Source organism: Hyla sarda, unplaced genomic scaffold (assembly GCF_029499605.1).
Source record: "Hyla sarda isolate aHylSar1 unplaced genomic scaffold, aHylSar1.hap1 scaffold_1874, whole genome shotgun sequence".
Taxonomy (NCBI): domain Eukaryota; kingdom Metazoa; phylum Chordata; class Amphibia; order Anura; family Hylidae; genus Hyla; species Hyla sarda.
Genome location: NW_026608526.1, coordinates 1 through 22,196, shown reverse-complemented (window position 1 = coordinate 22,196; position 22,196 = coordinate 1). Strand labels below are relative to the sequence as shown.

Below are 22,196 nucleotides of genomic sequence, written 5' to 3'. Positions count from 1 at the left end.
TCCTGGCTGTTCACACAGGTGTGTCATTGCTGTACATTGACCATGCATTGCTTCTGTGGTATTGCAAAGGCAAAGACAAATGCTTCCAGCCATCCATTGCACTAATGGATTGGTCATCAGCTGTCTGTCTATGTCCCGCATCAATATAGACCAAAGTACAGAGGGTTAGGCTATGCTATTGTGCACCTACCTGATGCATCAGAAGGTGCGAGGCCCTTGCTAAATTCTGTGCACAGACTTTGAGATCTATGCTTTAGACTGTATCTAAACCTGCTCCAACATGGACTGACATTCTGGCCTACTTTCAGCCGATGCGACTTGTCTGTCGCTGAACAGTCGCTTTTTATGTATTCAGCACCTATGTATAATGTTGTAAAAATGCTCTAGAAGCTAAAGTCGCAGAAATGTCACACATATTTGGCCTGCAACTTTCTGTGCGACAAATTCAGACAGGAAAAATCAGTATAAATCCTTAGAAAATTATCCCCCAGTGTCTCCATCTGCTGGCGGTATTGAATAAGCATTGCTGCACTGATGGGGTATGCATTAGACGAAAAAAAAGAAGAAAAAGAAGAATAATACGCCCAGAAAAGAGGCGAAAAGGAGAAAAACGTAAAAAAACGTGAAAAAAAAGTAAGAGGAAGAGAAGGGAAAAAAAGGTGGAAATGGGTTTAAAAGTGATTTCGGCGGAGAAATATATATATATATATATATATATATATATATATATATATATATACGCGCACACACACACATATATATAAACGTATTCTCCGTTGAGATATTGCAGCCGCTGCTGTGTCCAGGCCCAGGAGCCTTAGCACTGTGCTGTGATGTCACTCAATACCACTGACATCACTAGGTGTAAACAACATCTCTCCTTTGCTGTGTATGTGACTATGGAGCTGTTTGGTGATGTCGTCTATTATGGCCTTCATAGAAGCAACAGGAGATTGTTGCATCCATCTAGAACCCTCAGAACTACAGTGCTATGATGTCACTCACTTCCACAGGCCTTGCAGAGTGTAAACAACAACAACCCAGCTTTGTTGTGTATGTAACCATAGGGATTTGTGATGTCACCTAGAACCTTCACAGCAGCGACAGCTTTATGAGGAGCATCAGCACTGCTCTGCTTGAGCAGAACCATCACCGCCATAGGTTGTCAAATAACCCGGATTTAACCCACACAGGTAAGTCCAATGGGGTGCAGGCATGTCCTCTATGCTTACAGCTTCCCGTGGGTGTTGGTTTGATACCGTTTGGGGACAGCCAAGGAGGCATCTGCAGGCAACAAAGGTAGGTGTGTGCTTGTGTGTGTGTTTCCTATGCAGATCCTAAGCCCAGTGTCACATGCAAGTAGGAGGAGTAAGAAGGGTTCCTGGCAAATCCGGGTTATGGATTGCATTTAAAAAGGCCCCGTGGGAGTGCAATGGGCCCCTGTCTTGCTGCTTAGCAATAATGGTATGGGTTTAGGTTCTGCTGTGTGTACTGGTGGTTGACTGCCCCCCAGCCCAGAGTGTGCATGGAAAATTGTCTGGCAGCCTCCCTGACAGCAAGCAGTGATAGTGCCCATGAAGGGGACCTTGTTGGGCCCGCCCCTTTCACGGTTATCGCTTCTCGGCCTTTTGGCTAAGATCAAGTGTAGTATCTGTTCTTATCAGTTTAATATCTGATACGTCCCCTATCTGGGGACCATATATTAAATGGATTTTTGAGAACGGGGGCCGATTTCGAAGCTTGCTTCCGTCGCCCTATGCATTGACCCGATATGGCAGTATCTTCGGGTACAGTGCACCACCCCCTTACAGGGTTAAAAAGAAAGATTCCTACTTTCATTGCTACCTGCTTGCTGGCTAGCCAGCTAGCCAGCCCTGTGGGCCTTGCTGCTGCAGCCAAAAAACAAAAGGTGGTGCTGCTGCTGCTGCTGCTGCTGCTTCTGCTTGTGTCTGGCCGCTGTTGGAGCGTCCAGGCACAGGACTTCTGCTGCTGCTGACTAAATGGCCTCCTTAATTGGATCATTTGAGTAGCCAGCACACCTGTGCAGGTAGGGCATGACATGATAGGCAGCTGCCTTGATAGCGGGTGGGTGCTGAATGTTCCTAATTGACAAAATAAGATTAATGCTTATGAAGAAATATAAAATCTCATCCCTTCCCCAATATCGCGCCACACCCCTACCCCTTAATTCCCTGGTTGAACTTGATGGACATATGTCTTTTTTCGACCGTACTAACTATGTAACTATGTAACATAACATGGGGGGGGGGTCTCCTGGCTGTTCACACAGGTGTGTCATTGCTGTACATTGACCATGCATTGCTTCTGTGGTATTGCAAAGGCAAAGACAAATGCTTCCAGCCATCCATTGCACTAATGGATTGGTCATCAGCTGGCTGTCTATGTCCCGCATCAATATAGACCAAAGTACAGAGGGTTAGGCTATGCTATTGTGCACCTACCTGATGCATCAGAAGGTGCGAGGCCCTTGCTAAATTCTGTGCACAGACTTTGAGATCTATACTTTAGACTGTATCTAAACCTGCTCCAACATGGACTGACATTCTGGCCTACTTTCAGCCGATGCGACTTGTCTGTCGCTGAACAGTCGCTTTTTATGTATTCAGCACCTATGTATAATGTTGTAAAAATGCTCTAGAAGCTAAAGTCGCAGAAATGTCACACATATTTGGCCTGCAACTTTCTGTGCGACAAATTCAGACAGGAAAAATCAGTATAAATCCTTAGAAAATTATCCCCCAGTGTCTCCATCTGCTGGCGGTATTGAATAAGCATTGCTGCACTGATGGGGTATGCATTAGACGAAAAAAAAGAAGAAAAAGAAGAATAATACGCCCAGAAAAGAGGCGAAAAGGAGAAAAACGTAAAAAAACGTGAAAAAAAAGTAAGAGGAAGAGAAGGGAAAAAAAGGTGGAAATGGGTTTAAAAGTGATTTCGGCGGAGAAATATATATATATATATATATATATATATATATATATATACGCGCACACACACACATATATATAAACGTATTCTCCGTTGAGATATTGCAGCCGCTGCTGTGTCCAGGCCCAGGAGCCTTAGCACTGTGCTGTGATGTCACTCAATACCACTGACATCACTAGGTGTAAACAACATCTCTCCTTTGCTGTGTATGTGACTATGGAGCTGTTTGGTGATGTCGTCTATTATGGCCTTCATAGAAGCAACAGGAGATTGTTGCATCCATCTAGAACCCTCAGAACTACAGTGCTATGATGTCACTCACTTCCACAGGCCTTGCAGAGTGTAAACAACAACAACCCAGCTTTGTTGTGTATGTAACCATAGGGATTTGTGATGTCACCTAGAACCTTCACAGCAGCGACAGCTTTATGAGGAGCATCAGCACTGCTCTGCCTGAGCAGAACCATCACCGCCATAGGTTGTCAAATAACCCGGATTTAACCCACACAGGTAAGTCCAATGGGGTGCAGGCATGTCCTCTATGCTTACAGCTTCCCGTGGGTGTTGGTTTGATACCGTTTGGGGACAGCCAAGGAGGCATCTGCAGGCAACAAAGGTAGGTGTGTGCTTGTGTGTGTGTTTCCTATGCAGATCCTAAGCCCAGTGTCACATGCAAGTAGGAGGAGTAAGAAGGGTTCCTGGCAAATCCGGGTTATGGATTGCATTTAAAAAGGCCCCGTGGGAGTGCAATGGGCCCCTGTCTTGCTGCTTAGCAATAATGGTATGGGTTTAGGTTCTGCTGTGTGTACTGGTGGTTGACTGCCCCCCAGCCCAGAGTGTGCATGGAAAATTGTCTGGCAGCCTCCCTGACAGCAAGCAGTGATAGTGCCCATGAAGGGGACCTTGTTGGGCCCGCCCCTTTCACGGTTATCGCTTCTCGGCCTTTTGGCTAAGATCAAGTGTAGTATCTGTTCTTATCAGTTTAATATCTGATACGTCCCCTATCTGGGGACCATATATTAAATGGATTTTTGAGAACGGGGGCCGATTTCGAAGCTTGCTTCCGTCGCCCTATGCATTGACCCGATATGGCAGTATCTTCGGGTACAGTGCACCACCCCCTTACAGGGTTAAAAAGAAAGATTCCTACTTTCATTGCTACCTGCTTGCTGGCTAGCCAGCTAGCCAGCCCTGTGGGCCTTGCTGCTGCAGCCAAAAAACAAAAGGTGGTGCTGCTGCTGCTGCTTCTGCTTGTGTCTGGCCGCTGTTGGAGCGTCCAGGCACAGGACTTCTGCTGCTGCTGACTAAATGGCCTCCTTAATTGGATCATTTGAGTAGCCAGCACACCTGTGCAGGTAGGGCATGACATGATAGGCAGCTGCCTTGATAGCGGGTGGGTGCTGAATGTTCCTAATTGACAAAATAAGATTAATGCTTATGAAGAAATATAAAATCTCATCCCTTCCCCAATATCGCGCCACACCCCTACCCCTTAATTCCCTGGTTGAACTTGATGGACATATGTCTTTTTTCGACCGTACTAACTATGTAACTATGTAACATAACATGGGGGGGGTCTCCTGGCTGTTCACACAGGTGTGTCATTGCTGTACATTGACCATGCATTGCTTCTGTGGTATTGCAAAGGCAAAGACAAATGCTTCCAGCCATCCATTGCACTAATGGATTGGTCATCAGCTGGCTGTCTATGTCCCGCATCAATATAGACCAAAGTACAGAGGGTTAGGCTATGCTATTGTGCACCTACCTGATGCATCAGAAGGTGCGAGGCCCTTGCTAAATTCTGTGCACAGACTTTGAGATCTATACTTTAGACTGTATCTAAACCTGCTCCAACATGGACTGACATTCTGGCCTACTTTCAGCCGATGCGACTTGTCTGTCGCTGAACAGTCGCTTTTTATGTATTCAGCACCTATGTATAATGTTGTAAAAATGCTCTAGAAGCTAAAGTCGCAGAAATGTCACACATATTTGGCCTGCAACTTTCTGTGCGACAAATTCAGACAGGAAAAATCAGTATAAATCCTTAGAAAATTATCCCCCAGTGTCTCCATCTGCTGGCGGTATTGAATAAGCATTGCTGCACTGATGGGGTATGCATTAGACGAAAAAAAAGAAGAAAAAGAAGAATAATACGCCCAGAAAAGAGGCGAAAAGGAGAAAAACGTAAAAAAACGTGAAAAAAAAGTAAGAGGAAGAGAAGGGAAAAAAAGGTGGAAATGGGTTTAAAAGTGATTTCGGCGGAGAAATATATATATATATATATATATATATATATATATATATATATATATATATACGCGCACACACACACATATATATAAACGTATTCTCCGTTGAGATATTGCAGCCGCTGCTGTGTCCAGGCCCAGGAGCCTTAGCACTGTGCTGTGATGTCACTCAATACCACTGACATCACTAGGTGTAAACAACATCTCTCCTTTGCTGTGTATGTGACTATGGAGCTGTTTGGTGATGTCGTCTATTATGGCCTTCATAGAAGCAACAGGAGATTGTTGCATCCATCTAGAACCCTCAGAACTACAGTGCTATGATGTCACTCACTTCCACAGGCCTTGCAGAGTGTAAACAACAACAACCCAGCTTTGTTGTGTATGTAACCATAGGGATTTGTGATGTCACCTAGAACCTTCACAGCAGCGACAGCTTTATGAGGAGCATCAGCACTGCTCTGCCTGAGCAGAACCATCACCGCCATAGGTTGTCAAATAACCCGGATTTAACCCACACAGGTAAGTCCAATGGGGTGCAGGCATGTCCTCTATGCTTACAGCTTCCCGTGGGTGTTGGTTTGATACCGTTTGGGGACAGCCAAGGAGGCATCTGCAGGCAACAAAGGTAGGTGTGTGCTTGTGTGTGTGTTTCCTATGCAGATCCTAAGCCCAGTGTCACATGCAAGTAGGAGGAGTAAGAAGGGTTCCTGGCAAATCCGGGTTATGGATTGCATTTAAAAAGGCCCCGTGGGAGTGCAATGGGCCCCTGTCTTGCTGCTTAGCAATAATGGTATGGGTTTAGGTTCTGCTGTGTGTACTGGTGGTTGACTGCCCCCCAGCCCAGAGTGTGCATGGAAAATTGTCTGGCAGCCTCCCTGACAGCAAGCAGTGATAGTGCCCATGAAGGGGACCTTGTTGGGCCCGCCCCTTTCACGGTTATCGCTTCTCGGCCTTTTGGCTAAGATCAAGTGTAGTATCTGTTCTTATCAGTTTAATATCTGATACGTCCCCTATCTGGGGACCATATATTAAATGGATTTTTGAGAACGGGGGCCGATTTCGAAGCTTGCTTCCGTCGCCCTATGCATTGACCCGATATGGCAGTATCTTCGGGTACAGTGCACCACCCCCTTACAGGGTTAAAAAGAAAGATTCCTACTTTCATTGCTACCTGCTTGCTGGCTAGCCAGCTAGCCAGCCCTGTGGGCCTTGCTGCTGCAGCCAAAAAACAAAAGGTGGTGCTGCTGCTGCTGCTTCTGCTTGTGTCTGGCCGCTGTTGGAGCGTCCAGGCACAGGACTTCTGCTGCTGCTGACTAAATGGCCTCCTTAATTGGATCATTTGAGTAGCCAGCACACCTGTGCAGGTAGGGCATGACATGATAGGCAGCTGCCTTGATAGCGGGTGGGTGCTGAATGTTCCTAATTGACAAAATAAGATTAATGCTTATGAAGAAATATAAAATCTCATCCCTTCCCCAATATCGCGCCACACCCCTACCCCTTAATTCCCTGGTTGAACTTGATGGACATATGTCTTTTTTCGACCGTACTAACTATGTAACTATGTAACATAACATGGGGGGGGTCTCCTGGCTGTTCACACAGGTGTGTCATTGCTGTACATTGACCATGCATTGCTTCTGTGGTATTGCAAAGGCAAAGACAAATGCTTCCAGCCATCCATTGCACTAATGGATTGGTCATCAGCTGGCTGTCTATGTCCCGCATCAATATAGACCAAAGTACAGAGGGTTAGGCTATGCTATTGTGCACCTACCTGATGCATCAGAAGGTGCGAGGCCCTTGCTAAATTCTGTGCACAGACTTTGAGATCTATACTTTAGACTGTATCTAAACCTGCTCCAACATGGACTGACATTCTGGCCTACTTTCAGCCGATGCGACTTGTCTGTCGCTGAACAGTCGCTTTTTATGTATTCAGCACCTATGTATAATGTTGTAAAAATGCTCTAGAAGCTAAAGTCGCAGAAATGTCACACATATTTGGCCTGCAACTTTCTGTGCGACAAATTCAGACAGGAAAAATCAGTATAAATCCTTAGAAAATTATCCCCCAGTGTCTCCATCTGCTGGCGGTATTGAATAAGCATTGCTGCACTGATGGGGTATGCATTAGACGAAAAAAAAGAAGAAAAAGAAGAATAATACGCCCAGAAAAGAGGCGAAAAGGAGAAAAACGTAAAAAAACGTGAAAAAAAAGTAAGAGGAAGAGAAGGGAAAAAAAGGTGGAAATGGGTTTAAAAGTGATTTCGGCGGAGAAATATATATATATATATATATATATATATATATATATACGCGCACACACACACATATATATAAACGTATTCTCCGTTGAGATATTGCAGCCGCTGCTGTGTCCAGGCCCAGGAGCCTTAGCACTGTGCTGTGATGTCACTCAATACCACTGACATCACTAGGTGTAAACAACATCTCTCCTTTGCTGTGTATGTGACTATGGAGCTGTTTGGTGATGTCGTCTATTATGGCCTTCATAGAAGCAACAGGAGATTGTTGCATCCATCTAGAACCCTCAGAACTACAGTGCTATGATGTCACTCACTTCCACAGGCCTTGCAGAGTGTAAACAACAACAACCCAGCTTTGTTGTGTATGTAACCATAGGGATTTGTGATGTCACCTAGAACCTTCACAGCAGCGACAGCTTTATGAGGAGCATCAGCACTGCTCTGCCTGAGCAGAACCATCACCGCCATAGGTTGTCAAATAACCCGGATTTAACCCACACAGGTAAGTCCAATGGGGTGCAGGCATGTCCTCTATGCTTACAGCTTCCCGTGGGTGTTGGTTTGATACCGTTTGGGGACAGCCAAGGAGGCATCTGCAGGCAACAAAGGTAGGTGTGTGCTTGTGTGTGTGTTTCCTATGCAGATCCTAAGCCCAGTGTCACATGCAAGTAGGAGGAGTAAGAAGGGTTCCTGGCAAATCCGGGTTATGGATTGCATTTAAAAAGGCCCCGTGGGAGTGCAATGGGCCCCTGTCTTGCTGCTTAGCAATAATGGTATGGGTTTAGGTTCTGCTGTGTGTACTGGTGGTTGACTGCCCCCCAGCCCAGAGTGTGCATGGAAAATTGTCTGGCAGCCTCCCTGACAGCAAGCAGTGATAGTGCCCATGAAGGGGACCTTGTTGGGCCCGCCCCTTTCACGGTTATCGCTTCTCGGCCTTTTGGCTAAGATCAAGTGTAGTATCTGTTCTTATCAGTTTAATATCTGATACGTCCCCTATCTGGGGACCATATATTAAATGGATTTTTGAGAACGGGGGCCGATTTCGAAGCTTGCTTCCGTCGCCCTATGCATTGACCCGATATGGCAGTATCTTCGGGTACAGTGCACCACCCCCTTACAGGGTTAAAAAGAAAGATTCCTACTTTCATTGCTACCTGCTTGCTGGCTAGCCAGCTAGCCAGCCCTGTGGGCCTTGCTGCTGCAGCCAAAAAACAAAAGGTGGTGCTGCTGCTGCTGCTTCTGCTTGTGTCTGGCCGCTGTTGGAGCGTCCAGGCACAGGACTTCTGCTGCTGCTGACTAAATGGCCTCCTTAATTGGATCATTTGAGTAGCCAGCACACCTGTGCAGGTAGGGCATGACATGATAGGCAGCTGCCTTGATAGCGGGTGGGTGCTGAATGTTCCTAATTGACAAAATAAGATTAATGCTTATGAAGAAATATAAAATCTCATCCCTTCCCCAATATCGCGCCACACCCCTACCCCTTAATTCCCTGGTTGAACTTGATGGACATATGTCTTTTTTCGACCGTACTAACTATGTAACTATGTAACATAACATGGGGGGGGTCTCCTGGCTGTTCACACAGGTGTGTCATTGCTGTACATTGACCATGCATTGCTTCTGTGGTATTGCAAAGGCAAAGACAAATGCTTCCAGCCATCCATTGCACTAATGGATTGGTCATCAGCTGGCTGTCTATGTCCCGCATCAATATAGACCAAAGTACAGAGGGTTAGGCTATGCTATTGTGCACCTACCTGATGCATCAGAAGGTGCGAGGCCCTTGCTAAATTCTGTGCACAGACTTTGAGATCTATACTTTAGACTGTATCTAAACCTGCTCCAACATGGACTGACATTCTGGCCTACTTTCAGCCGATGCGACTTGTCTGTCGCTGAACAGTCGCTTTTTATGTATTCAGCACCTATGTATAATGTTGTAAAAATGCTCTAGAAGCTAAAGTCGCAGAAATGTCACACATATTTGGCCTGCAACTTTCTGTGCGACAAATTCAGACAGGAAAAATCAGTATAAATCCTTAGAAAATTATCCCCCAGTGTCTCCATCTGCTGGCGGTATTGAATAAGCATTGCTGCACTGATGGGGTATGCATTAGACGAAAAAAAAGAAGAAAAAGAAGAATAATACGCCCAGAAAAGAGGCGAAAAGGAGAAAAACGTAAAAAAACGTGAAAAAAAGTAAGAGGAAGAGAAGGGAAAAAAAGGTGGAAATGGGTTTAAAAGTGATTTCGGCGGAGAAATATATATATATATATATATATATATATATATATATATATATATATATACGCGCACACACACACATATATATAAACGTATTCTCCGTTGAGATATTGCAGCCGCTGCTGTGTCCAGGCCCAGGAGCCTTAGCACTGTGCTGTGATGTCACTCAATACCACTGACATCACTAGGTGTAAACAACATCTCTCCTTTGCTGTGTATGTGACTATGGAGCTGTTTGGTGATGTCGTCTATTATGGCCTTCATAGAAGCAACAGGAGATTGTTGCATCCATCTAGAACCCTCAGAACTACAGTGCTATGATGTCACTCACTTCCACAGGCCTTGCAGAGTGTAAACAACAACAACCCAGCTTTGTTGTGTATGTAACCATAGGGATTTGTGATGTCACCTAGAACCTTCACAGCAGCGACAGCTTTATGAGGAGCATCAGCACTGCTCTGCCTGAGCAGAACCATCACCGCCATAGGTTGTCAAATAACCCGGATTTAACCCACACAGGTAAGTCCAATGGGGTGCAGGCATGTCCTCTATGCTTACAGCTTCCCGTGGGTGTTGGTTTGATACCGTTTGGGGACAGCCAAGGAGGCATCTGCAGGCAACAAAGGTAGGTGTGTGCTTGTGTGTGTGTTTCCTATGCAGATCCTAAGCCCAGTGTCACATGCAAGTAGGAGGAGTAAGAAGGGTTCCTGGCAAATCCGGGTTATGGATTGCATTTAAAAAGGCCCCGTGGGAGTGCAATGGGCCCCTGTCTTGCTGCTTAGCAATAATGGTATGGGTTTAGGTTCTGCTGTGTGTACTGGTGGTTGACTGCCCCCCAGCCCAGAGTGTGCATGGAAAATTGTCTGGCAGCCTCCCTGACAGCAAGCAGTGATAGTGCCCATGAAGGGGACCTTGTTGGGCCCGCCCCTTTCACGGTTATCGCTTCTCGGCCTTTTGGCTAAGATCAAGTGTAGTATCTGTTCTTATCAGTTTAATATCTGATACGTCCCCTATCTGGGGACCATATATTAAATGGATTTTTGAGAACGGGGGCCGATTTCGAAGCTTGCTTCCGTCGCCCTATGCATTGACCCGATATGGCAGTATCTTCGGGTACAGTGCACCACCCCCTTACAGGGTTAAAAAGAAAGATTCCTACTTTCATTGCTACCTGCTTGCTGGCTAGCCAGCTAGCCAGCCCTGTGGGCCTTGCTGCTGCAGCCAAAAAACAAAAGGTGGTGCTGCTGCTGCTGCTTCCGCTTGTGTCTGGCCGCTGTTGGAGCGTCCAGGCACAGGACTTCTGCTGCTGCTGACTAAATGGCCTCCTTAATTGGATCATTTGAGTAGCCAGCACACCTGTGCAGGTAGGGCATGACATGATAGGCAGCTGCCTTGATAGCGGGTGGGTGCTGAATGTTCCTAATTGACAAAATAAGATTAATGCTTATGAAGAAATATAAAATCTCATCCCTTCCCCAATATCGCGCCACACCCCTACCCCTTAATTCCCTGGTTGAACTTGATGGACATATGTCTTTTTTCGACCGTACTAACTATGTAACTATGTAACATAACATGGGGGGGGGTCTCCTGGCTGTTCACACAGGTGTGTCATTGCTGTACATTGACCATGCATTGCTTCTGTGGTATTGCAAAGGCAAAGACAAATGCTTCCAGCCATCCATTGCACTAATGGATTGGTCATCAGCTGGCTGTCTATGTCCCGCATCAATATAGACCAAAGTACAGAGGGTTAGGCTATGCTATTGTGCACCTACCTGATGCATCAGAAGGTGCGAGGCCCTTGCTAAATTCTGTGCACAGACTTTGAGATCTATACTTTAGACTGTATCTAAACCTGCTCCAACATGGACTGACATTCTGGCCTACTTTCAGCCGATGCGACTTGTCTGTCGCTGAACAGTCGCTTTTTATGTATTCAGCACCTATGTATAATGTTGTAAAAATGCTCTAGAAGCTAAAGTCGCAGAAATGTCACACATATTTGGCCTGCAACTTTCTGTGCGACAAATTCAGACAGGAAAAATCAGTATAAATCCTTAGAAAATTATCCCCCAGTGTCTCCATCTGCTGGCGGTATTGAATAAGCATTGCTGCACTGATGGGGTATGCATTAGACGAAAAAAAAGAAGAAAAAGAAGAATAATACGCCCAGAAAAGAGGCGAAAAGGAGAAAAACGTAAAAAAACGTGAAAAAAAAGTAAGAGGAAGAGAAGGGAAAAAAAGGTGGAAATGGGTTTAAAAGTGATTTCGGCGGAGAAATATATATATATATATATATATATATATATATATATATATATACGCGCACACACACACATATATATAAACGTATTCTCCGTTGAGATATTGCAGCCGCTGCTGTGTCCAGGCCCAGGAGCCTTAGCACTGTGCTGTGATGTCACTCAATACCACTGACATCACTAGGTGTAAACAACATCTCTCCTTTGCTGTGTATGTGACTATGGAGCTGTTTGGTGATGTCGTCTATTATGGCCTTCATAGAAGCAACAGGAGATTGTTGCATCCATCTAGAACCCTCAGAACTACAGTGCTATGATGTCACTCACTTCCACAGGCCTTGCAGAGTGTAAACAACAACAACCCAGCTTTGTTGTGTATGTAACCATAGGGATTTGTGATGTCACCTAGAACCTTCACAGCAGCGACAGCTTTATGAGGAGCATCAGCACTGCTCTGCCTGAGCAGAACCATCACCGCCATAGGTTGTCAAATAACCCGGATTTAACCCACACAGGTAAGTCCAATGGGGTGCAGGCATGTCCTCTATGCTTACAGCTTCCCGTGGGTGTTGGTTTGATACCGTTTGGGGACAGCCAAGGAGGCATCTGCAGGCAACAAAGGTAGGTGTGTGCTTGTGTGTGTGTTTCCTATGCAGATCCTAAGCCCAGTGTCACATGCAAGTAGGAGGAGTAAGAAGGGTTCCTGGCAAATCCGGGTTATGGATTGCATTTAAAAAGGCCCCGTGGGAGTGCAATGGGCCCCTGTCTTGCTGCTTAGCAATAATGGTATGGGTTTAGGTTCTGCTGTGTGTACTGGTGGTTGACTGCCCCCCAGCCCAGAGTGTGCATGGAAAATTGTCTGGCAGCCTCCCTGACAGCAAGCAGTGATAGTGCCCATGAAGGGGACCTTGTTGGGCCCGCCCCTTTCACGGTTATCGCTTCTCGGCCTTTTGGCTAAGATCAAGTGTAGTATCTGTTCTTATCAGTTTAATATCTGATACGTCCCCTATCTGGGGACCATATATTAAATGGATTTTTGAGAACGGGGGCCGATTTCGAAGCTTGCTTCCGTCGCCCTATGCATTGACCCGATATGGCAGTATCTTCGGGTACAGTGCACCACCCCCTTACAGGGTTAAAAAGAAAGATTCCTACTTTCATTGCTACCTGCTTGCTGGCTAGCCAGCTAGCCAGCCCTGTGGGCCTTGCTGCTGCAGCCAAAAAACAAAAGGTGGTGCTGCTGCTGCTGCTTCTGCTTGTGTCTGGCCGCTGTTGGAGCGTCCAGGCACAGGACTTCTGCTGCTGCTGACTAAATGGCCTCCTTAATTGGATCATTTGAGTAGCCAGCACACCTGTGCAGGTAGGGCATGACATGATAGGCAGCTGCCTTGATAGCGGGTGGGTGCTGAATGTTCCTAATTGACAAAATAAGATTAATGCTTATGAAGAAATATAAAATCTCATCCCTTCCCCAATATCGCGCCACACCCCTACCCCTTAATTCCCTGGTTGAACTTGATGGACATATGTCTTTTTTCGACCGTACTAACTATGTAACTATGTAACATAACATGGGGGGGGTCTCCTGGCTGTTCACACAGGTGTGTCATTGCTGTACATTGACCATGCATTGCTTCTGTGGTATTGCAAAGGCAAAGACAAATGCTTCCAGCCATCCATTGCACTCATGGATTGGTCATCAGCTGGCTGTCTATGTCCCGCATCAATATAGACCAAAGTACAGAGGGTTAGGCTATGCTATTGTGCACCTACCTGATGCATCAGAAGGTGCGAGGCCCTTGCTAAATTCTGTGCACAGACTTTGAGATCTATACTTTAGACTGTATCTAAACCTGCTCCAACATGGACTGACATTCTGGCCTACTTTCAGCCGATGCGACTTGTCTGTCGCTGAACAGTCGCTTTTTATGTATTCAGCACCTATGTATAATGTTGTAAAAATGCTCTAGAAGCTAAAGTCGCAGAAATGTCACACATATTTGGCCTGCAACTTTCTGTGCGACAAATTCAGACAGGAAAAATCAGTATAAATCCTTAGAAAATTATCCCCCAGTGTCTCCATCTGCTGGCGGTATTGAATAAGCATTGCTGCACTGATGGGGTATGCATTAGACGAAAAAAAAGAAGAAAAAGAAGAATAATACGCCCAGAAAAGAGGCGAAAAGGAGAAAAACGTAAAAAAACGTGAAAAAAAAGTAAGAGGAAGAGAAGGGAAAAAAAGGTGGAAATGGGTTTAAAAGTGATTTCGGCGGAGAAATATATATATATATATATATATATATATATATATATATATATATATATACGCGCACACACACACATATATATAAACGTATTCTCCGTTGAGATATTGCAGCCGCTGCTGTGTCCAGGCCCAGGAGCCTTAGCACTGTGCTGTGATGTCACTCAATACCACTGACATCACTAGGTGTAAACAACATCTCTCCTTTGCTGTGTATGTGACTATGGAGCTGTTTGGTGATGTCGTCTATTATGGCCTTCATAGAAGCAACAGGAGATTGTTGCATCCATCTAGAACCCTCAGAACTACAGTGCTATGATGTCACTCACTTCCACAGGCCTTGCAGAGTGTAAACAACAACAACCCAGCTTTGTTGTGTATGTAACCATAGGGATTTGTGATGTCACCTAGAACCTTCACAGCAGCGACAGCTTTATGAGGAGCATCAGCACTGCTCTGCCTGAGCAGAACCATCACCGCCATAGGTTGTCAAATAACCCGGATTTAACCCACACAGGTAAGTCCAATGGGGTGCAGGCATGTCCTCTATGCTTACAGCTTCCCGTGGGTGTTGGTTTGATACCGTTTGGGGACAGCCAAGGAGGCATCTGCAGGCAACAAAGGTAGGTGTGTGCTTGTGTGTGTGTTTCCTATGCAGATCCTAAGCCCAGTGTCACATGCAAGTAGGAGGAGTAAGAAGGGTTCCTGGCAAATCCGGGTTATGGATTGCATTTAAAAAGGCCCCGTGGGAGTGCAATGGGCCCCTGTCTTGCTGCTTAGCAATAATGGTATGGGTTTAGGTTCTGCTGTGTGTACTGGTGGTTGACTGCCCCCCAGCCCAGAGTGTGCATGGAAAATTGTCTGGCAGCCTCCCTGACAGCAAGCAGTGATAGTGCCCATGAAGGGGACCTTGTTGGGCCCGCCCCTTTCACGGTTATCGCTTCTCGGCCTTTTGGCTAAGATCAAGTGTAGTATCTGTTCTTATCAGTTTAATATCTGATACGTCCCCTATCTGGGGACCATATATTAAATGGATTTTTGAGAACGGGGGCCGATTTCGAAGCTTGCTTCCGTCGCCCTATGCATTGACCCGATATGGCAGTATCTTCGGGTACAGTGCACCACCCCCTTACAGGGTTAAAAAGAAAGATTCCTACTTTCATTGCTACCTGCTTGCTGGCTAGCCAGCTAGCCAGCCCTGTGGGCCTTGCTGCTGCAGCCAAAAAACAAAAGGTGGTGCTGCTGCTGCTGCTTCTGCTTGTGTCTGGCCGCTGTTGGAGCGTCCAGGCACAGGACTTCTGCTGCTGCTGACTAAATGGCCTCCTTAATTGGATCATTTGAGTAGCCAGCACACCTGTGCAGGTAGGGCATGACATGATAGGCAGCTGCCTTGATAGCGGGTGGGTGTTGAATGTTCCTAATTGACAAAATAAGATTAATGCTTATGAAGAAATATAAAATCTCATCCCTTCCCCAATATCGCGCCACACCCCTACCCCTTAATTCCCTGGTTGAACTTGATGGACATATGTCTTTTTTCGACCGTACTAACTATGTAACTATGTAACATAACATGGGGGGGGTCTCCTGGCTGTTCACACAGGTGTGTCATTGCTGTACATTGACCATGCATTGCTTCTGTGGTATTGCAAAGGCAAAGACAAATGCTTCCAGCCATCCATTGCACTAATGGATTGGTCATCAGCTGGCTGTCTATGTCCCGCATCAATATAGACCAAAGTACAGAGGGTTAGGCTATGCTATTGTGCACCTACCTGATGCATCAGAAGGTGCGAGGCCCTTGCTAAATTCTGTGCACAGACTTTGAGATCTATACTTTAGACTGTATCTAAACCTGCTCCAACATGGACTGACATTCTGGCCTACTTTCAGCCGATGCGACTTGTCTGTCGCTGAACAGTCGCTTTTTATGTATTCAGCACCTATGTATAATGTTGTAAAAATGCTCTAGAAGCTAAAGTCGCAGAAATGTCACACATATTTGGCCTGCAACTTTCTGTGCGACAAATTCAGACAGGAAAAATCAGTATAAATCCTTAGAAAATTATCCCCCAGTGTCTCCATCTGCTGGCGGTATTGAATAAGCATTGCTGCACTGATGGGGTATGCATTAGACGAAAAAAAAGAAGAAAAAGAAGAATAATACGCCCAGAAAAGAGGCGAAAAGGAGAAAAACGTAAAAAAACGTGAAAAAAAAGTAAGAGGAAGAGAAGGGAAAAAAAGGTGGAAATGGGTTTAAAAGTGATTTCGGCGGAGAATATATATATATATATATATATATATATATATATATATACGCGCACACACACACATATATATAAACGTATTCTCCGTTGAGATATTGCAGCCGCTGCTGTGTCCAGGCCCAGGAGCCTTAGCACTGTGCTGTGATGTCACTCAATACCACTGACATCACTAGGTGTAAACAACATCTCTCCTTTGCTGTGTATGTGACTATGGAGCTGTTTGGTGATGTCGTCTATTATGGCCTTCATAGAAGCAACAGGAGATTGTTGCATCCATCTAGAACCCTCAGAACTACAGTGCTATGATGTCACTCACTTCCACAGGCCTTGCAGAGTGTAAACAACAACAACCCAGCTTTGTTGTGTATGTAACCATAGGGATTTGTGATGTCACCTAGAACCTTCACAGCAGCGACAGCTTTATGAGGAGCATCAGCACTGCTCTGCCTGAGCAGAACCATCACCGCCATAGGTTGTCAAATAACCCGGATTTAACCCACACAGGTAAGTCCAATGGGGTGCAGGCATGTCCTCTATGCTTACAGCTTCCCGTGGGTGTTGGTTTGATACCGTTTGGGGACAGCCAAGGAGGCATCTGCAGGCAACAAAGGTAGGTGTGTGCTTGTGTGTGTGTTTCCTATGCAGATCCTAAGCCCAGTGTCACATGCAAGTAGGAGGAGTAAGAAGGGTTCCTGGCAAATCCGGGTTATGGATTGCATTTAAAAAGGCCCCGTGGGAGTGCAATGGGCCCCTGTCTTGCTGCTTAGCAATAATGGTATGGGTTTAGGTTCTGCTGTGTGTACTGGTGGTTGACTGCCCCCCAGCCCAGAGTGTGCATGGAAAATTGTCTGGCAGCCTCCCTGACAGCAAGCAGTGATAGTGCCCATGAAGGGGACCTTGTTGGGCCCGCCCCTTTCACGGTTATCGCTTCTCGGCCTTTTGGCTAAGATCAAGTGTAGTATCTGTTCTTATCAGTTTAATATCTGATACGTCCCCTATCTGGGGACCATATATTAAATGGATTTTTGAGAACGGGGGCCGATTTCGAAGCTTGCTTCCGTCGCCCTATGCATTGACCCGATATGGCAGTATCTTCGGGTACAGTGCACCACCCCCTTACAGGGTTAAAAAGAAAGATTCCTACTTTCATTGCTACCTGCTTGCTGGCTAGCCAGCTAGCCAGCCCTGTGGGCCTTGCTGCTGCAGCCAAAAAACAAAAGGTGGTGCTGCTGCTGCTGCTTCTGCTTGTGTCTGGCCGCTGTTGGAGCGTCCAGGCACAGGACTTCTGCTGCTGCTGACTAAATGGCCTCCTTAATTGGATCATTTGAGTAGCCAGCACACCTGTGCAGGTAGGGCATGACATGATAGGCAGCTGCCTTGATAGCGGGTGGGTGCTGAATGTTCCTAATTGACAAAATAAGATTAATGCTTATGAAGAAATATAAAATCTCATCCCTTCCCCAATATCGCGCCACACCCCTACCCCTTAATTCCCTGGTTGAACTTGATGGACATATGTCTTTTTTCGACCGTACTAACTATGTAACTATGTAACATAACATGGGGGGGGTCTCCTGGCTGTTCACACAGGTGTGTCATTGCTGTACATTGACCATGCATTGCTTCTGTGGTATTGCAAAGGCAAAGACAAATGCTTCCAGCCATCCATTGCACTAATGGATTGGTCATCAGCTGGCTGTCTATGTCCCGCATCAATATAGACCAAAGTACAGAGGGTTAGGCTATGCTATTGTGCACCTACCTGATGCATCAGAAGGTGCGAGGCCCTTGCTAAATTCTGTGCACAGACTTTGAGATCTATACTTTAGACTGTATCTAAACCTGCTCCAACATGGACTGACATTCTGGCCTACTTTCAGCCGATGCGACTTGTCTGTCGCTGAACAGTCGCTTTTTATGTATTCAGCACCTATGTATAATGTTGTAAAAATGCTCTAGAAGCTAAAGTCGCAGAAATGTCACACATATTTGGCCTGCAACTTTCTGTGCGACAAATTCAGACAGGAAAAATCAGTATAAATCCTTAGAAAATTATCCCCCAGTGTCTCCATCTGCTGGCGGTATTGAATAAGCATTGCTGCACTGATGGGGTATGCATTAGACGAAAAAAAAGAAGAAAAAGAAGAATAATACGCCCAGAAAAGAGGCGAAAAGGAGAAAAACGTAAAAAAACGTGAAAAAAAAGTAAGAGGAAGAGAAGGGAAAAAAAGGTGGAAATGGGTTTAAAAGTGATTTCGGCGGAGAAATATATATATATATATATATATATATATATATATATATATACGCGCACACACACACATATATATAAACGTATTCTCCGTTGAGATATTGCAGCCGCTGCTGTGTCCAGGCCCAGGAGCCTTAGCACTGTGCTGTGATGTCACTCAATACCACTGACATCACTAGGTGTAAACAACATCTCTCCTTTGCTGTGTATGTGACTATGGAGCTGTTTGGTGATGTCGTCTATTATGGCCTTCATAGAAGCAACAGGAGATTGTTGCATCCATCTAGAACCCTCAGAACTACAGTGCTATGATGTCACTCACTTCCACAGGCCTTGCAGAGTGTAAACAACAACAACCCAGCTTTGTTGTGTATGTAACCATAGGGATTTGTGATGTCACCTAGAACCTTCACAGCAGCGACAGCTTTATGAGGAGCATCAGCACTGCTCTGCCTGAGCAGAACCATCACCGCCATAGGTTGTCAAATAACCCGGATTTAACCCACACAGGTAAGTCCAATGGGGTGCAGGCATGTCCTCTATGCTTACAGCTTCCCGTGGGTGTTGGTTTGATACCGTTTGGGGACAGCCAAGGAGGCATCTGCAGGCAACAAAGGTAGGTGTGTGCTTGTGTGTGTGTTTCCTATGCAGATCCTAAGCCCAGTGTCACATGCAAGTAGGAGGAGTAAGAAGGGTTCCTGGCAAATCCGGGTTATGGATTGCATTTAAAAAGGCCCCGTGGGAGTGCAATGGGCCCCTGTCTTGCTGCTTAGCAATAATGGTATGGGTTTAGGTTCTGCTGTGTGTACTGGTGGTTGACTGCCCCCCAGCCCAGAGTGTGCATGGAAAATTGTCTGGCAGCCTCCCTGACAGCAAGCAGTGATAGTGCCCATGAAGGGGACCTTGTTGGGCCCGCCCCTTTCACGGTTATCGCTTCTCGGCCTTTTGGCTAAGATCAAGTGTAGTATCTGTTCTTATCAGTTTAATATCTGATACGTCCCCTATCTGGGGACCATATATTAAATGGATTTTTGAGAACGGGGGCCGATTTCGAAGCTTGCTTCCGTCGCCCTATGCATTGACCCGATATGGCAGTATCTTCGGGTACAGTGCACCACCCCCTTACAGGGTTAAAAAGAAAGATTCCTACTTTCATTGCTACCTGCTTGCTGGCTAGCCAGCTAGCCAGCCCTGTGGGCCTTGCTGCTGCAGCCAAAAAACAAAAGGTGGTGCTGCTGCTGCTGCTTCTGCTTGTGTCTGGCCGCTGTTGGAGCGTCCAGGCACAGGACTTCTGCTGCTGCTGACTAAATGGCCTCCTTAATTGGATCATTTGAGTAGCCAGCACACCTGTGCAGGTAGGGCATGACATGATAGGCAGCTGCCTTGATAGCGGGTGGGTGCTGAATGTTCCTAATTGACAAAATAAGATTAATGCTTATGAAGAAATATAAAATCTCATCCCTTCCCCAATATCGCGCCACACCCCTACCCCTTAATTCCCTGGTTGAACTTGATGGACATATGTCTTTTTTCGACCGTACTAACTATGTAACTATGTAACATAACATGGGGGGGGTCTCCTGGCTGTTCACACAGGTGTGTCATTGCTGTACATTGACCATGCATTGCTTCTGTGGTATTGCAAAGGCAAAGACAAATGCTTCCAGCCATCCATTGCACTAATGGATTGGTCATCAGCTGGCTGTCTATGTCCCGCATCAATATAGACCAAAGTACAGAGGGTTAGGCTATGCTATTGTGCACCTACCTGATGCATCAGAAGGTGCGAGGCCCTTGCTAAATTCTGTGCACAGACTTTGAGATCTATACTTTAGACTGTATCTAAACCTGCTCCAACATGGACTGACATTCTGGCCTACTTTCAGCCGATGCGACTTGTCTGTCGCTGAACAGTCGCTTTTTATGTATTCAGCACCTATGTATAATGTTGTAAAAATGCTCTAGAAGCTAAAGTCGCAGAAATGTCACACATATTTGGCCTGCAACTTTCTGTGCGACAAATTCAGACAGGAAAAATCAGTATAAATCCTTAGAAAATTATCCCCCAGTGTCTCCATCTGCTGGCGGTATTGAATAAGCATTGCTGCACTGATGGGGTATGCATTAGACGAAAAAAAAGAAGAAAAAGAAGAAGAATACGCCCAGAAAAGAGGCGAAAAGGAGAAAAACGTAAAAAAACGTGAAAAAAAAGTAAGAGGAAGAGAAGGGAAAAAAAGGTGGAAATGGGTTTAAAAGTGATTTCGGCGGAGAAATATATATATATATATATATATATATATATATATATATATATATATATACGCGCACACACACACATATATATAAACGTATTCTCCGTTGAGATATTGCAGCCGCTGCTGTGTCCAGGCCCAGGAGCCTTAGCACTGTGCTGTGATGTCACTCAATACCACTGACATCACTAGGTGTAAACAACATCTCTCCTTTGCTGTGTATGTGACTATGGAGCTGTTTGGTGATGTCGTCTATTATGGCCTTCATAGAAGCAACAGGAGATTGTTGCATCCATCTAGAACCCTCAGAACTACAGTGCTATGATGTCACTCACTTCCACAGGCCTTGCAGAGTGTAAACAACAACAACCCAGCTTTGTTGTGTATGTAACCATAGGGATTTGTGATGTCACCTAGAACCTTCACAGCAGCGACAGCTTTATGAGGAGCATCAGCACTGCTCTGCCTGAGCAGAACCATCACCGCCATAGGTTGTCAAATAACCCGGATTTAACCCACACAGGTAAGTCCAATGGGGTGCAGGCATGTCCTCTATGCTTACAGCTTCCCGTGGGTGTTGGTTTGATACCGTTTGGGGACAGCCAAGGAGGCATCTGCAGGCAACAAAGGTAGGTGTGTGCTTGTGTGTGTGTTTCCTATGCAGATCCTAAGCCCAGTGTCACATGCAAGTAGGAGGAGTAAGAAGGGTTCCTGGCAAATCCGGGTTATGGATTGCATTTAAAAAGGCCCCGTGGGAGTGCAATGGGCCCCTGTCTTGCTGCTTAGCAATAATGGTATGGGTTTAGGTTCTGCTGTGTGTACTGGTGGTTGACTGCCCCCCAGCCCAGAGTGTGCATGGAAAATTGTCTGGCAGCCTCCCTGACAGCAAGCAGTGATAGTGCCCATGAAGGGGACCTTGTTGGGCCCGCCCCTTTCACGGTTATCGCTTCTCGGCCTTTTGGCTAAGATCAAGTGTAGTATCTGTTCTTATCAGTTTAATATCTGATACGTCCCCTATCTGGGGACCATATATTAAATGGATTTTTGAGAACGGGGGCCGATTTCGAAGCTTGCTTCCGTCGCCCTATGCATTGACCCGATATGGCAGTATCTTCGGGTACAGTGCACCACCCCCTTACAGGGTTAAAAAGAAAGATTCCTACTTTCATTGCTAC

The 22,196-nt window shown here is 45.8% G+C and overlaps 10 non-coding genes across 10 annotated transcripts; all 10 read left to right on the top strand.

Annotated features, from left to right (window-relative positions):
• Positions 1–1,612: 1,612 nt before the first annotated feature.
• Positions 1,613–1,803, top strand: LOC130315405 (U2 spliceosomal RNA). Its single transcript, XR_008862935.1, has one exon. It is a non-coding gene; the product is annotated as a U2 spliceosomal RNA (small nuclear RNA).
• A 2,075-nt stretch (positions 1,804–3,878) lies between these two features.
• LOC130315404 (U2 spliceosomal RNA) lies at positions 3,879–4,069 on the top strand. Its single transcript, XR_008862934.1, has one exon. It is a non-coding gene; the product is annotated as a U2 spliceosomal RNA (small nuclear RNA).
• Positions 4,070–6,145: 2,076 nt separating this feature from the next.
• LOC130315403 (U2 spliceosomal RNA) lies at positions 6,146–6,336 on the top strand. The gene has a single exon (XR_008862933.1). It is a non-coding gene; the product is annotated as a U2 spliceosomal RNA (small nuclear RNA).
• Positions 6,337–8,398: 2,062 nt separating this feature from the next.
• LOC130315402 (U2 spliceosomal RNA) lies at positions 8,399–8,589 on the top strand. Its single transcript, XR_008862932.1, has one exon. It is a non-coding gene; the product is annotated as a U2 spliceosomal RNA (small nuclear RNA).
• Positions 8,590–10,662: 2,073 nt separating this feature from the next.
• LOC130315401 (U2 spliceosomal RNA) lies at positions 10,663–10,853 on the top strand. The gene has a single exon (XR_008862931.1). It is a non-coding gene; the product is annotated as a U2 spliceosomal RNA (small nuclear RNA).
• A 2,069-nt stretch (positions 10,854–12,922) lies between these two features.
• Positions 12,923–13,113, top strand: LOC130315426 (U2 spliceosomal RNA). Its single transcript, XR_008862952.1, has one exon. It is a non-coding gene; the product is annotated as a U2 spliceosomal RNA (small nuclear RNA).
• Positions 13,114–15,187: 2,074 nt separating this feature from the next.
• On the top strand, positions 15,188–15,378 carry LOC130315425 (U2 spliceosomal RNA). The gene has a single exon (XR_008862951.1). It is a non-coding gene; the product is annotated as a U2 spliceosomal RNA (small nuclear RNA).
• A 2,063-nt stretch (positions 15,379–17,441) lies between these two features.
• LOC130315424 (U2 spliceosomal RNA) lies at positions 17,442–17,632 on the top strand. The gene has a single exon (XR_008862950.1). It is a non-coding gene; the product is annotated as a U2 spliceosomal RNA (small nuclear RNA).
• Positions 17,633–19,698: 2,066 nt separating this feature from the next.
• LOC130315412 (U2 spliceosomal RNA) lies at positions 19,699–19,889 on the top strand. Its single transcript, XR_008862941.1, has one exon. It is a non-coding gene; the product is annotated as a U2 spliceosomal RNA (small nuclear RNA).
• Positions 19,890–21,963: 2,074 nt separating this feature from the next.
• LOC130315400 (U2 spliceosomal RNA) lies at positions 21,964–22,154 on the top strand. The gene has a single exon (XR_008862930.1). It is a non-coding gene; the product is annotated as a U2 spliceosomal RNA (small nuclear RNA).
• The last annotated feature ends 42 nt before the right edge of the window (positions 22,155–22,196 follow it).